Below are 16,061 nucleotides of genomic sequence, written 5' to 3' on the forward strand. Positions count from 1 at the left end.
CACCCCCAGGTCCTTTTCCGCCAGGCAGCTTTCCAGCCACTCTTCCCCAAGCCTGTAGCGCTGCATGGGGTTGTTGTGTCCGAAGTGCAGGACCCGGCACTTGGCCTTGTTGAATCTCATACAGTTGGCCTCAGCCCATCGATCCAGCCTGTCCAGGTCCCTCTGCAGAGCCTTCCTACCCTCGAGCAGATCAACACTCCCGCCCAACTTGGTGTCGTCTGCAAACTTACTGAGGGTGCACTCGATCCCCTCGTCCAGATCATTGATAAAGATATTGAACAAGACTGGCCCCAAAACTGAGCCCTGGGGAACACCGCTTGTGACCGGCTGCCAACTGGGTTGAACTCCATTCACCACAATTCTCTGGACCTGGCCATCCAGCCAGTTTTTTACCCAGCGCAGAGTACACCTGTCTAAGCCGTGAGCCACCTTGCTATACAGTTGCTTCCTTGGTTTGCTTTGCAAGACACCCAGGCTTTGTATTTAATAATTAATAAGAATTTCATTAACTGAGAGATTCTAAATCACGACACCATTAAGGGAGACCTCATCTGAAGACTGGTTCTACTCATTTTATTTTTACAGGGTTGTAGATTCCCAAGATATAAAACTCCCTGACTATTTCCCAAATGAATTTAGTCCTTAAATTACATGGCTCTGATCTGAAATCAGGTCCACCTGGAGGAAGCATCAGGATTTCAGCCTCAGAGAAATGTGCTCTGCTCATTTTAAGAGTCTACAATAATGATTTGCTTTCAGGAGAGAGGCCCATTGGGTATGATCTATAGTCATTTAACAGTCATGTCTAAATAATAATAACAATAATACAAAAAATAGAAACACACAACATATGCTGGAAAAACAGAGAGAATAATCCATGTATCAGTATTTAAGCAACATATTTCTGTCTAAAACAGGCCAACCCAAAACATCAGTCCAAACATCCAGACTTTTAGAAAGTCACACTCAAACCCAAATCTGGCCCAAATTTCCCCAGAGAAATGAATACTGAAAAAGTTTATTCATTAAGGACCATGTATGGTGGAGAAAGAGCACTTCATTTTGGGAGCTACTTCTTTGTTTGTTTGTTTGTTTTCTATTTCTGCTGAACATGAATAACCTCTGAAACCTGAAATATTCCCACACACTCACACCCTGGAGCTGATGAAGAGAGAACCAGATGTATGATACTGAGCCAAGATTTATCCAGCATGGTCAGGATAAGTAAGTGATGAAAGACCAAGTGAAAGCAATTATAAACCTGAAACTGGCTGTTAGTATTGCAAAATACAAAAGTTTTTATAAGAAACTAAAAAAAAGAAGACAATTTCCCTGGGAAATTAATTTTCCACATAAAGACAGTATTAAAATCTCATTTGAAGTATTCGCATTAGTCAACTTCTGAAATCTCACCTGGGATTTGCTTACTGATCTTCTGTGACACTGTCATCAGTGTCAAAGAAAGCATAACAACATTGACTTATGTTATCTCCTGACTGTGTCAAAGTGATTCTTCAAACTAGGAGCAACATTTCAGGCTTTATTTTGGCTTATTTTCCTCTCTGGCCTGTTTCTTTCTCAGTTTGAAAAACAGAGAAGGAATACAATTGGAAGAAAGACTTTATTTAGTTCACATCTTTATACTTCAGATGAGAGTAACTATCCCATTAAACAGAGACGATGATTCATCCCAGAGATAGGCACATTGCAGAGCAAGATGGAATAACTCCTCTCTACATCTGTTTAAGATAATAGATGTGCTGGAAACTTTAGAAGTAAATTACAACAATACTACTATGTATTATTGCTGCATCTGCAGGCCAAGACTGCTGCCTATTGGAAATATTTATACCTGCAGCTGCTGCAGTTTGATGCAAGGCTGAGCTGTATGGTATGAATAGGAGGGCTATACCTCAGTTCCCATGCCATCTCAGTGGGAATAGCTGTAGTGAACAGAATTTATGAGGAAAACAGCGTGCTAAGTCATGTCCGCAGCACCTGCTTCAGGAATCACACAAAATCATTCAGTCAATGGTTCTTGAAATCAATTCAGTCAGTAAATGACATAGATGAACAATATACATACCTCCATGCTCACTTTGGTTCTTTCTTTTCCAGGCTTCTCTCTGGTATTCCAAATTCTCTTCCCCTTTGTTTCTATCTGTATTTACTATTGACTCTCCATCCTTCAAAATTCAGTCCTCCAGTATCTCTTCCTCTTCCACCATTCTTTTCCCTGTTCTCACATCTCCTGGTCTTTTTGCATACTTTCTTTCCCTTCTCTGTCCTCGATGTTCACTCAGTCAAGTCATTCAGTCACACACAATTTCTGAACTAGTATATTCACTCTTCATATATGACAAGAAAATTTAACCAGTCTTTCAACCATTCTTCATCTCACATGTTGTGTGACCCAAAACAATTTTTTTTAATCATTTGTCAGTATTAAGCATGAGGCAGAACACCAAAGAACACTTTTTGTGTCAGGGGGTCATCATATTACATGACCTTTTTTCAGCTGACTTTGGATCATCATGCATTAAACAGACACTACAAATATTGAAGAGTACTCTAAAAGCTTAAGCTGAGAGTGAAGAAAACCATATCCAGCTGAAACTGCAGTTGGAATTTACTTCCAATACAGTTTGGTTAAGACATTTAGTCTAATACACCTACTCACACAACAGGGATATCTGGTTTTTAACGATGATAGGCAATGAGGATTTAGGATTATATTTCATCATTCTAATTTCCATCTTGGGGCCTATTTTGTGTTTTATGCCTTCCTATCAGGTTCATACTGATGCTTTCAGACAGAACCATTTCCGTTAATGGAAGGAGGAAGTGAACATGAAGATGACTAAAGCATTCCCAGAATTTGCAGGAAAATCTACTAACTGATCTTTGTTTCTTTTTTAACCTTTATAAATACAAATGATTTTTTAAAAATGAATTGAAATAACCTACTCTTTTTTTTTTTTTTAGTTTCATACTTTGTTTATTGGCTATGAAACAAAGTTTTCGCTTTTCAGTTCTTTCCCAGAAATGTTCTATCCTTCCACTCCCTGGGAATGTCTTGTAGTTTAGTAGTGTATTTTCTGCTCTTAATCATGTTTTGTTTGCTAATCGTGACCTTGTGATCTTTGTATTTTTCCAGTAAATGACTTGGACATGTTTAAGATGTGTTTTTGATTTGGCATCAAGGCAGTGAACAAGCATATATTTTTAATATCCAAGCATGCTTCCTAATGCCTAGACCATCTCTTTTCACAGAGGTTCTTGAAACGATCACAACAGAGGAGAATCTAACATTTGCTTTATTGCATTATGACCTTGTTAACTAAATATTGAAAATTAAATACTTCACTGCTATACCTGGAAGCAGACTTAGGCATTTCTATTAAAAAAAGGTAGATACTTTGCTATCTCTTTATTTAGCACCCAAGCTTCTTTCACAATTTTTAAGGATTAGAAAGAAAACTTCTGAGTATCAAGTTACTTCAGCTACTGTGGGGAAAACTGAAGAGGCAAAGGGGCAGGAGGTGTTTCCCTCTAGCTTAGACTCCTAGGTGAGAAGAGGACCGGTCCTCTTTCCAAAATATTGGTAGACCTATTTTAAAGGACACTCAGCTCAGAAGAACAGGTTCTAATTCTTGCTCTCTCTGAAGTGCCCATCTACAAAAAGATTGTCCATACCTCAAGGATCTTAGGTAGCCTGGAGGAAGCTTCCCACTTTTAGGTGAAATATGTACTGTAAAAGAAGCCTGTATGTCCCAAACCCAGCTAAGCACCCTGAACAGTTTCTCCATTTCTTCTTATCAAAAAAAGATACCTATAAAGTAGAACAAGTCTAACAGGAGAACCTAAGAAAAATGCTTATTAATATAAAATAGTCTGGTGGATTTGGCATTCATCCCAGCCACAACAATCCCAGTCCCATCACACTGTCTCTGGTGGGACTTTATCATGGTATCATCATCAGCAAGTAGCTAGGTCTCCCCCCAGACTACCGGAGTTTTCTCAGCATTAACCTATTCTGGTATGAAAGGCTAAGCATAACCCAGACCTAGCTGGGAAACTGCTTGGCTTGCCAAGAGCTTGTGTCCCTCTGGCACAATGGACTTGAAGCTGCACCTTAGCCCAGGCTGCAGAGGGTTCTTCATTTGCAAAGAACGGCAGCCACCGAGCGGCTGCTGTGACTTTGTCAGCAGCACCTCCACCATGAACTTGAGCCCACAAGTATTTCTGGAAGCATCCCAGCCCCACCCACTAAATCCCTGGGAACACAAATATATCAGACGCTGAGCATTCATTTGACTCCCATAGCAAAAAAGCTAAGAGGTGGCTTAAAATCATTTCTCCCTTGTCCTTGTTTCTGCCTTGAACAAATTCAGGGGATTGATGTCTAATATTCTGTGAGATAGAAGGTGCTGGTGTTTGCAGCATTATATTATTGGTTTGACCTTGCCTTTGAAAAAACAAACCTAGGAAGAGATTTTGGTGACTAGCTATTGCTGCATTCATTTTTTAATTGTCCACTAGTTTTTGATGGCTTAGTCTTGATGCTTATCAAGAACTACTTCTTACCTACTTTTATCACTTCAGTGTTGTAAAACCTCAAACTGAATTTTCAGACCTTTGTAGAGAATGTACAGACCCCAGGCAACATTACAGTAAATAAGGAAACCTTTCAGAACATCTAACAGTCTTGAATATGCTCACAATACAGGGAATTTTTAAAATTAGACAGGATAAAAAAGATTACAAATTGAAATAAATGTTTTATACATACCTAAAATGGCAGATCCAGGGGAAAAAAAATAAAACCAGAACAAAACCTGAAGCATTGGAGTAGCTTTATAGGCCTGAGGCCAGCACACTTGGAAGTCTAAGACCTATTTCCAAAACAGTTTTAGGACACAAACAGAAAAATACGGTTGACATTCCATACTTGGAATAACTTAACCTGAAATACATGTCTCCTCTTTATTTAAAAAAAAAAAAGTAGTAATTTGTAAATTATACTCTTACTGACTCATATTTATTTCAAAGAACTCTGTTTTTTCTGAAAACTTTTGGCAAAAAGTTTTTTTTCTACTCTTGAAAGGAGCTTACTTTTACCAAGAGAAAACAGTCCTTAATCTACAACCACCACCGTGCTTAGCTTTGCAGATACAACTACTCCCACTGAACTTGAAGCTGAATTGAACTATGGATTGTATGCACACGTGCAGCTTCTCCTTGCAAACGGACTGGCCTTCTTTCATTTTTATATTTCTATGTTGATACTAATCAGTCAATGAAGCAACAGAAGTCTCTGCACTCTAATGCAGGGTGCTATCAACTGCTCAGTTGATTGGGTTGAAAAATACTAGAATGTTCTGGAAAAGAGCAGTACATCATTATTAGTTTCTCATGTCAAAAGAACAATATTATTTAGCCTCATGTAATCAAATGCAAAACACTTTAAATCTCAAAAAAACTTTGTGTTATGGAACTCAAAGGGAATATTTCCCCTCAAAAATTGCCCAGAGTTTTGATAGAAAGCTGCAGGCCACTCAGAGGCTGTCATGGTTTTGTGCTAAATAGTTTGTTGTGGTGTTTCTGAGTTTTTTCCTTTAGCACAAAGAGCTCCGCAAACCTCTGAGGAAAACCAGGAATGTGAAATATAGTCAATCTTTAAAAAAAAGGCTCCAGAAATTTCTGAATACTGTTCTATTTGTACTTTCTGACTAACAGGACTTAATTCCACTTTTATAATTAAATTCTTCACAATGCATTAGGTCTCACATCCCTAAGGATATACAGGAACCTAGAATGATGGTGACTGGGGCTCTTTTTTGTTTATGTTGCATTGCACAGAATTCTGCTCCTTCCTCAGGGCATACTTTTAGGTAGCTATTAAAGTAAAACAAGATCCATCCACGGGCCCTGCTGAGAATTCATCTTTAGATCCTATATGCTGTGCAACGAAAATAATATCAACAGTGTGAATGCCCTGTACTGCTCTATGTTGCAAATACATAGACAGAACATTTCAGCTTTTAGCAACACTATTTTTTTATCTATTTCCTTCTTCTCTATTTACACATTCAGCTTACAAGCAAATTATCAGGACACCAGTATTGGGACAATATTAAGGATGGCTCTAGATTTGAGCTCAGCATCTACTTCTTCTTCTGGTATAAGTATTTCCAATTAATCCTCAGATGTTATCACAACATTCCTTACGTATAAGGAATCACATCATAATACATATAATATCACATCATTTCCTTACGTATAAGAAAAGCAAGTTGGTGAAATTTCCCAGTCAGGCTCTTTTTTGTTTGTTTGGTTTTTGCTTTATTCTGATCACTGATTTAGTTTTGTGTAAGAGATTGCAGAGGAAACTACACTATATTATCCACACCAAAAATCACCCTTGCATATTTTAATTATATCTGGTTCCTATTGTGAGTAAAGACATGAGTATCACCCTGTAACTGGGAAATATATGGCTTACCACAGACTGATCCTACTGTTAAAATGGGGAGGAGAACAAGACGACACTATTACAATAATGTCTCCATGACAGTCATTACACGCCATAGGTGTGGAAAAAATCATTACAATTGGGAAAAGGATTTCAGGGAATTTTTGTAGAAATCTATTAGATTATCAGTTCCCCTGTATGACAGTGGTAAGAAAAAAAAAATACCCTGTAGTTTTTCCGAGTGATAAAATGTTAATCTCTGTTCATCAGGCACTGTCTGAACTGTTACAAGTTTTTGAGACAACCATGCCCTAGAAAGCCAGAGCAGGTGAGATCCTAGTTTAAATATACACCCTCTAAAAGTATTGAGAAGAAAGACATGTTTAGATGACTCCATAGGTTTTTTGTTTTTTTTTTTAAACATAACATGGACCTTGAATTGAGCTTTTACCAGTTTACATGCAGCTTTTTAACATGGCTGTATTAATTTACCTTGTAATTATAATTCATAACACATACTTAGGTGACTATTTATTTCCCTTATTGCTTAGGCCATACATTTCCTGTTAGCTTATTTAAATTATTAAAATTATTTAAAACTAACCAGGTTGCTATATCTGGTAAACACAATTTGGGCTGTAGACTGTATATAAGCAGTTTCTTCCGTGTACTCAATATCCAGACCTGAACTGTCTGGTCTTGATTAGCTCTGATGAGTCACACAAGATTCACAGTGGCTGATCCTTGTTAAGCTTTCACCTATCTAAGGCAAAGCAGTCGAAGTGTTCCAAGCAGCTTTTAAAGTTCATTCACATCTACAAAGTATTTTAGTGAGTCTGTTTTAAATAGTTCACTGGAAACAAATTTCTTTTAAGTTTGAGGGCTTTGATTTTGTTTTTAAAAAAAGTGTTCAGATAATTCTAGTACTTATTTATTGGAATGTATTTTGGTTTAGCTTAAGATCCATGCCTGCTCTTTGGGTTTAGAAAAAGATTATGTAGAAGTAACACAAAAATACACCACAGCAAATTAAACTTGCTTAAAACACACTTTCATTTTGATCAACTCTGTATGTAAGAAGCTGGAGTCTGTAATAATGAAAGGCTAATTTAAAACACTTGAAATTGAACCATTATAGGAGTAATTATCCTAGCTGAAAGTTTGTTTTTATATCCAGAGTTCAAAGGGAGTGTAATGTGAAGTACCCTTTGCTACATCTGTAAGGGGGAATAAAAGGTCCATTACAGGCCTTATAGTAATATGGCATTGGGCTTAAAGCTGCCAAGCACCGAGAATAATGGTTGAAATGCTTTCATGCAGATAAGTTTTCATGCTCAAATCTCCTGGGTTCTGCTGCCATTTGTTTAATAATAAAATGATGGCTGAACTTTCACATCCCTGGTTCATCAGTTCACAGAAACAAGAAAAATCACATTCTGCTCTACACAGGAGTCAGCTGAGTCTCTACAGATATTTTTGGAAAGAACTTAGTAACTGTTTTTTAAAAAGCCATATCTAATGGGAGGGTGTAAAGACAACAGACACCCAGTGGTATCTAGTGAATGGACATGAGGCAATGAACAAAAACTGAAATACAGGAAATTCCATTTAAAAATAAGAAAAAATGTTTCACTGTGAGGGTGGTGAAACACTGGAACAGGTTTCCCAGAGAGGCTGTGGAGTCTCCATACCTGGAGATGTTCAAAACTTGACTGGACACAGCTCTGAGCAACCTGCTCTAGCTGACTCTGCTCTGAGCAGGGGACTGGACGAGGTGATCTCCAGAGGTGCCTTCCTGCCTCATTCTTTTCTAGCTCTATTCTTTTAAATATGAAGAGCTTGAAATTCAAACAGTACAGCTGAAAGAACTACCAGATGAACATAACCTCTCCACTGACAATTTCATTACTGATTTTTTAGATTTGCAATGCAGTGAGTTCCTGGAAGCCTCCAGGAAGGAAAACTTGAAAAAATGAAGAGTTTGCTTGTAGGCAGACCAGGAGTTAAGTTCTCACCTCGTTTGTCCACCTACGATAAGAACTGTATAGAGCCTGGCGATGCAGGCTACTTTGTGATAAATGACACCAGGGGGTAAAGCCTGCAATGTGCCACTGAACAGGGTACACAGAATGTACCTCTGAGGTCAGGAAAGCCACATGACCAGTCCTAAGCTTCTCCACATGCTGAAATCCATCCATCCTTGAGAAGTCTGTGTCCGGTATGATCAACTCTCCCTCCCTGAGAACAAGCCCTCAATACAGGAGATGGGAGGGGTGCTAGCAAAGCACCTGATTCCTCCGGCCTGTGGGATCCTTTTGTAGATTGACATGTGTTTTTTCTTATAAGAAGGGTGGGCATAGAAAGAATTTTGTGCATCTGAGGAGGTTAAGATGCATACAAAGGTTTTAAACTCCATGGTATTTCTATTGCAGCAGACTATATTTTCCAGATAATCTGTAATCATTGACACGGACAATTATATAGTAACACATTTGTTAAAGTAACTATTATTTACTTTATAAACTACAATGACTCATTTAAAACTCTTGCTATTTATTATGTCAGAGGATACTTATTCACTTCCTAGAGGACCCCTGCCACAGTTAATTATAGCTTTTTTTTGAGTCATTACTCTCATTCCAGCATCTGTAGTCCTTAGAGAAATGTTTATTTCACCAATCAGTAACTTGATAAGGCTATAATGTATAAAACAAATGAAGGAAAACTCTCTGTTCTGGAACATAACCTTCTTTAGTAGGGTAGGTGCCTCTGAAATTACTTTTTAATGTTTATGCATGGTCACTTATTTTTAATCTGAGCCAACTACGACTCAGATATAAAGCTGAAGAGAAAAATAGGTTTATTTTTAAAAAAAAACTTTTTGCTAAATTTAGGGGTGTTTATCTGAAAATAATTTTAAAATACTCAAGTACAAAATATTTAACCATGAGGCTTCCTTTTTTTCCATTCAACTCATATCAAACTGCCACTAGACTTAATTTTTTGGTAATGACAAAAGGAACTCCTCTCATTTCTGTTTGGTTTGTATTTTAGGTTCATCTTCAGATTTGTATCCTCCTTTCCATGACACTTATCAACACTTATGAACTACAGCTGTTAGATAAAGGGTAAATGCAAGACATCTGATTGAAGTGAACTTGTTGCATTCAGTTTCCATTTATAATTTCCTGATCCCAAGCCGTAGCACTGACCCAGACTCAAGGAAGGGCAGCTTTATCAGTTCTCAGTAGTCCCAAAGGGCTAAGCAACATAATCTGAATACAGCCCTCCACAGACACAGCTCCTCAGCCACAGCTTTTGCTCTGAGGGTAGTAAGAATAACGGCAGCGGATCTGCCTGGTTGCTGTTCTTTGCAGTCCCTTGCTGCTTCCTGGGACAGGAATGTTTTGCCTTCCTTGGAAGAACTGACTTTGAACTCAGACAGTGAGCTCTATTTAGCACCTCCAATTCTATGTCTAGTGTAAGACAAAAACGTTTTAGTCATGCAAGGAGGTGAACATGTTGCAGCCACATCAACACTTCTTATTGAATAGAAGAACTCATTAGCTTTAGTTTGTGTTTTCTTTTGATGCTGGTCAGACTGTGGTTACTCTTGAATAGTAAGAATACCACATATAATCTTCCATCTTTTATTTACTTTGTTTTGCTGTCAAACATCTTTGCATTTTAGGGGTCATTCACTTAGAATAGGGGTTATTTACTTAGCCAATAGGCTTTCTAAGCTTACGATTTCTACAGTCTCTTAAGGATTTTCAAGCATGACATATTGTTCTACACTGTAAGGCAGAAGCTAGAGCAAGCTTCTCTGTGGTCTGCACATCAACACGAACACACACAGCACACACTAACCCACAGGTTAGACCTCTGCAACAGGTGCCATATCACCACAACCCCAGGACCAGTGCAAAGTTCTTTGGCTCAGCTGTGTTTACAGGATGTGTTCTAGAAAATCTACTTTCCATAATCATTCTCTGAAATCTACCAAATTAATATTTGCTGTTTTCAGAAGCTGTTTCTGCAAAGGAACCTTGCCTGCAGAAATAATCACAGCTGGAACACAAATTTTATGTCTTCAGATATTCAGAACCTATAAAGATGGGCAAGTGTTAGCCCTCAATTGAATAGGAAAATAAATAAAACAGTGCTTGGGAACTAAATATACACCATAACTTGATTGATTTATTTGCTGAAATACATGCACCTGTTTACATTTTCATTTCATAAATCATACAGCTCCAGGGTAGCTGCTGAAAAGATACCTAGTGAGAACCTCTGTACTGAGAAAGTCAAATTAATCAAAGTCTTATAGAGGAGAAAAACCCTCAAGACATCTTGTGATTTAAATCCAAACAAATCCACTCTTGTCTTCAAACACAAATAATTAAAAACTAAGACCAAAAATTCTATTAGAAGAATCAGATCTTTCTTATAGTGTAAAACATCATTTCTTGAGACAGGTAATACAATACAAACCTTGGGAGGAAGAATTAGACAGTTCACCATCAATACTCAGGAAGACAAAAGGATGCGCAACACATCCCACCCTTCACCTTGCTAAACAGGTATTTAAGAACTGTTCGAGCAGCCTCCAAACTCTACCCCCTCTCCCAGGCCGTAGGGACCGACACTGCGACGACACATACCCATCCTCAGCAAAATGCCACCCCTCGCCTCCCCAAAACACAAAACCAGGAAGGCGGCGAGGATTTGAACGTGCTTCGTGACAAACTCCACCCCTGGTCCTTGCTGGATGGGCTGTAGAACAAAAAACCAAGAAAGCTACCAAGTTTTGGTGGGGGTGGGGTGGGCGGCAGGTTGGTTTTGCCATTGCCAAGCTCTTTGGAACCGGCTGGAACCGGTTGTGACTGGCACAGGGCAGCCCCAGCCTCTCCCGGCACAACCTACCCTGCAGCCCCGGGGTCAGATGTCCATTGTTATTTAATGACATCTGCTCAAGATGCTCCCAAACGTTCCTTCTGGAGATGAAGAGCAGCCAGGTGCTGTATAAGAGTCCCTTTCTCTTAAACCTCTGTCTGAACACTTAGCTGGGGGGGGGGGGGGGGGGTGGGGGGTGGAACCAAGAGCCTTTGTGTTTAAACTTCTGAGAACCAGACCAAAGCCAGGCGCCATTTCTGACGGCACCTTCAGCAAAGAGGAGTTTCCTAAACTCTGTATGCACGTGGCTATCCAGTACACAGGGCTTTAAAGGCTGGGTCGTGCCCTCTGTCATGTATCTGGTGTCTATACTCACTTCAAAAGTCCAAGGCTTCAAAGGGATTTTTTTCTCCAGCTTTGACGGTAACAGCCAGTGCTTTAAGGCAAGTCCAGGCAAGGCATCAGCATAAATGTGCAGTTGCTCTGTAATGACACAAAACCCACATTCAGTCACAGCTCTCATTAAATGTTAGCAGTACATTACATTTAAAAGTCTGGTGTGAACTTTATATACAGTTTGGACTGATTATAATTTATTTTGACAGTCTCATTCTCATTTTTATGTCTTCCATTTTACTTTATTCTGGAAGTCTTAAGGGCTTCCTTAAAGTGCATGCAGGTTTATTTCCTTTCCACGTCAGCCATCCTTATCCTGCCAGAGGGAGCTGTGTAAAATAGGAGGAGACCTTAAGTGTTTTTAAGCAATTGTGTGACAAAGAACAAAGCATTTGGAAGCACGGCTAAAAATGACAGAGCAAAGCATTATGTTTTTCATTATTAACCTCTATGTGTACACCATCTGCTAGAAACAAAGATCAATCTTAATATGCCCAGGGTTGATGTTCTCCCATTTTTTGCTCTTCATCTTCTTTAACTCCAGGTTTTAATTACAGATGGGAGGATTATCATATCCAAATTAAGGCCTGTGTGAGCAGAATATAGGAAGAAATTCTAAATTAATTTAGACACATCCTTATATTAAAAAGGAAACCTTGGAACTGATGATTACTCATGCTAGAATTATCTAGTATTATTCAAGCTAGAACTGGAGATTATTATTTAGTTAGAAGTAATGTAAGACGTAATATTGACCAAGTATTGTTCCATGCAACTTTGATGATCACATCAAGGACAGTTTGTGTCAAACTGGTCAAATATAGAAGTCTGAAAAAAAGCATCCAGACTCACTCCCAGGAGCTCTGGGTGCTCAACTCAGGAGAAATCACTTTTTATGGAAGCATCTGTACACAATGTTATTATTCTCTAGTCAACTTTCTATAATATAAATTCTACAGAAAGAACCATCTCATACATGTCTACCAACCACAGTATGCTTCGTGTGATGCATATCATAGAAAATCGTGTTATACCTTGGATGAATGGAAGTATGTTCTTTGTAACTTGCAGTGAACTGCAGAAGTGACTTAAATTAAGCTTAGTGGCTTAAATTTTGCATCTTGCTTCTTTCTCCCATCTATCATTATGGTAATTTCTTGCATGGGCTGCCTGATTCATGTAAGTGGCAAGAGTCATTACAGTAGAATTTGATAAATATTTCTATATCCATTTCTTGTGACAAACAGATGTATGTGACAAACACATCTGACTTCTGAAAATTGACAACAGTAAAAACCAGTTGCAGATGAAAGGCCACCAAACACAGTAACTCATTCATGACGTCCTACTTTCTCCTTCTCTCAGTCCAATGGAAGAGTGTCTGCTGTAGCCGTACAATTTAAGCAAACAGTATCACTGACTTAATGTTTGAGTGAACAATCCAGGACTTCCTGGAAGATAAGGCATTCCCATTATTTTGAATGAGAACTGGAGCAGGCATTAAATATACAAGTGCTATTTTCTGCTATTTTTTAAAAAAAAAAAAGTTATTTGCTGCAGTTTTACAGCTCACATTAATTGTCAAGGTACATTTTTCACGCTATGAGTATAAAATCCATTGCCTAATAGTTCAAAACCGTCTGAATTTTTATTGGGGTGTATAATTGACCTGTTAATTGGCTGTAAAGAGCAGGAGCATGGTACCATTTATTCTTTCTTATTTCAGAAAAGAGTCCAAGATGACAAAAAAATTCAAGTTTTCTTCCCATAGTATTTTTTTTCCTTAATTCCAAAATCTCAGTTTTGGATTTCCTATTAACACACTTTCTCATGCTTTATAATATCAGGTTCCCATTCAGTGTTCTCACCATCATTTATTTTATTGTAGAGTATTCAAGGTATATATTCATCCACCCTAACTTAATTGATTAAAAGTTAAATGCCACCTTAGGCTTCTTTTGTAGTCAGTGGAAAGAATCATAGAATCATTTAGGTTAGAAAAGACCTTTAAGATCATTGAGTTCAACTGTTAACCTAGCACCACCAAGTCCACCACTAAACCATGTCCCTAAGCACCACGTCTACATGTCTTTTAAATACCTCCAGGGATGGTGACTCAACCACTTCCCTGGGCAGCCTGTTCCAGTGCTTGACAACCCTTTCAGTGAAGGAATTTTTCCTAATACCCAATCTAAACCTCCCCTGGCTCAACTTGAGGCCGTTTCCTCTCGTCCTTTCACTTTTTACTTGGGTAAAGAGACTGACACCCACCTCGCTACAAGAAGAGAGGTATTATCAGAGCATGATCCTTTCTAAGCTAAATTAGGACCTCTGGAGAGGCTGATTTCACTCCACTAAATGTAAAAAACCCAGGGGATTTAGGTATCTAACTTTAAATGTCTAAAGCTGGATGAGATTAATGCTACTTTATTTTTTCTCTAAAAACCGTGATCATCCTTTTTCCACATCAGACACTAAAGTCATGAAAATTGTCTAAATTTTCATGCTTTCCAAAAAATATATTTTCTTGTTCCGTACATACTTTTTATCCAGACTTGTCACAACAGTCCATCAATGAAGCTCTAAATAGCAATTATTTTATATCCTTGTCTTAGCTGCTCATCATTACCACCTCTTTGCCAATAATGCCTTTTTCCATTTAAAATTTTAAGTATGTCTATGACAGATAAAATCAGCACACTCAGATTAGGACCTTTTACATGCTGTTTCAGAAGTAATAGACTTCAGAATCCTTGAATTTTCTTACTTGTTTCAAGAAGAAAACCCCAAGGCTATTTTAATTGTAGAATAATTATTTAACTATCTAACTTGTCCAGTAAGGAATCCAGACTGTTTGTATCATTACTGCTGAAGGACTCTATTTGTATCTCTTCAGAGAAAATTTGCACTTCTTCAAAACCAGGCATCTTTCCCTGATGCTGATACACCCGCTGTGCTAAAAACCAAACACACAAGTATAAAAGAGTCAAAATCCATCAGTAGAACAAAACATGCAGACACACAGAAAGGAGCCAAAATCAATTAGTAGTGGGAAATATTTATCTTTGCAACCAAAGCTATGAAATTGCTATCTGTATTATTGTTAATCGGTCAATGACCATTTTCCTTCACTGTCCATGCATATAAAGCAGCTATGATCTTAAGTTACCAGCTGAGTAAATGAAAGAAATGCAGAAGGTCACTGAGTTGAAAAGGCCACAAAAGGAGTCTCAGGCATTGTCTGTAATTGCCTAAGCCAGCAAATGATTGTCAACTGAAAAATATCAGCTGCAGAAAGGCAGAATACCTATATTCTGTGTTACATACAGCTCCTGAAGGCACACCTGTTTCATCCAGAGAGGAAGAGTGGAAAATGGTGCTTTGATAATGTAATTATTTACAGTACTTGCTGCCCATTCTTAGGCAATGCTTGGTAGGAAACATGCGATCCAGTATCAGTTTTCCAACTCTTTCTGATAGGATTGGTTTGGGCTGGAATGAGGGCAGCTCTTTCACCAGCAATTTCAAACGGACACAAGATATGTAGCTTAGACAGTTCCGGCTGGGTGAAAGAGCTCCTCATTGTGTGCCTGCATCAGATGCTGATGGGACCCCAGGAGATGCCCTTCAGGTCAGGCTGGCCAGACAGGGACAATGTTGACTCAAGACAAGGGACAGGTGCCATTCTCCAGCGACCAGGGAAGGCCTGCATCCACCAGCAGCTGCATGTCCTTCTTGCCCCCAAAGTCCCTTCCTCTTCCAGTTACATCTACACCCAAAAGGTGTCAGAGCTGCAGGTCCCCTCCTGCTAAAAACACAGAGGCTGACATGTTGTTTTAGCTGCCATTTTATGGGACGCAACATATTTGACAATGTTAGACCCATGTGTTTTCATACTGCTTCACAATTTGATAGTTGCCTTTCTTTTTAAGCTGCCAAACCCACAGGGTCTCAGAGCAGCTTCTGATTGGCTGCAAGTTTTCTTTGGACCTCATATATAAAAAAAATTACATTTTTATATATTTTTCTCTCTCCAGATAAAAAGACATATATATCTTATATATAGCAGTTTTATATAGCATATACATACATAAATAAAACATATAGGATCATAGAATTGTGGAATAGCTTGGGTAGGAAGGGACGTTTAAAGGTAATCAAGTCCAACCCCCCTGCAATGAGCAGGGACATCTTCAACTAGACCAGGTTGCTCAGGGCCCCATCCAACCTCACCTTGAATGTTTCCAGGGATGGGGCACCCACCACCTCTCTGGGCAACCTGTGCCAGTGCTTC

Source organism: Pygoscelis adeliae, unplaced genomic scaffold, assembly GCF_000699105.1.
Source record: "Pygoscelis adeliae isolate BGI_AS28 unplaced genomic scaffold, ASM69910v1 Scaffold14, whole genome shotgun sequence".
Taxonomy (NCBI): domain Eukaryota; kingdom Metazoa; phylum Chordata; class Aves; order Sphenisciformes; family Spheniscidae; genus Pygoscelis; species Pygoscelis adeliae.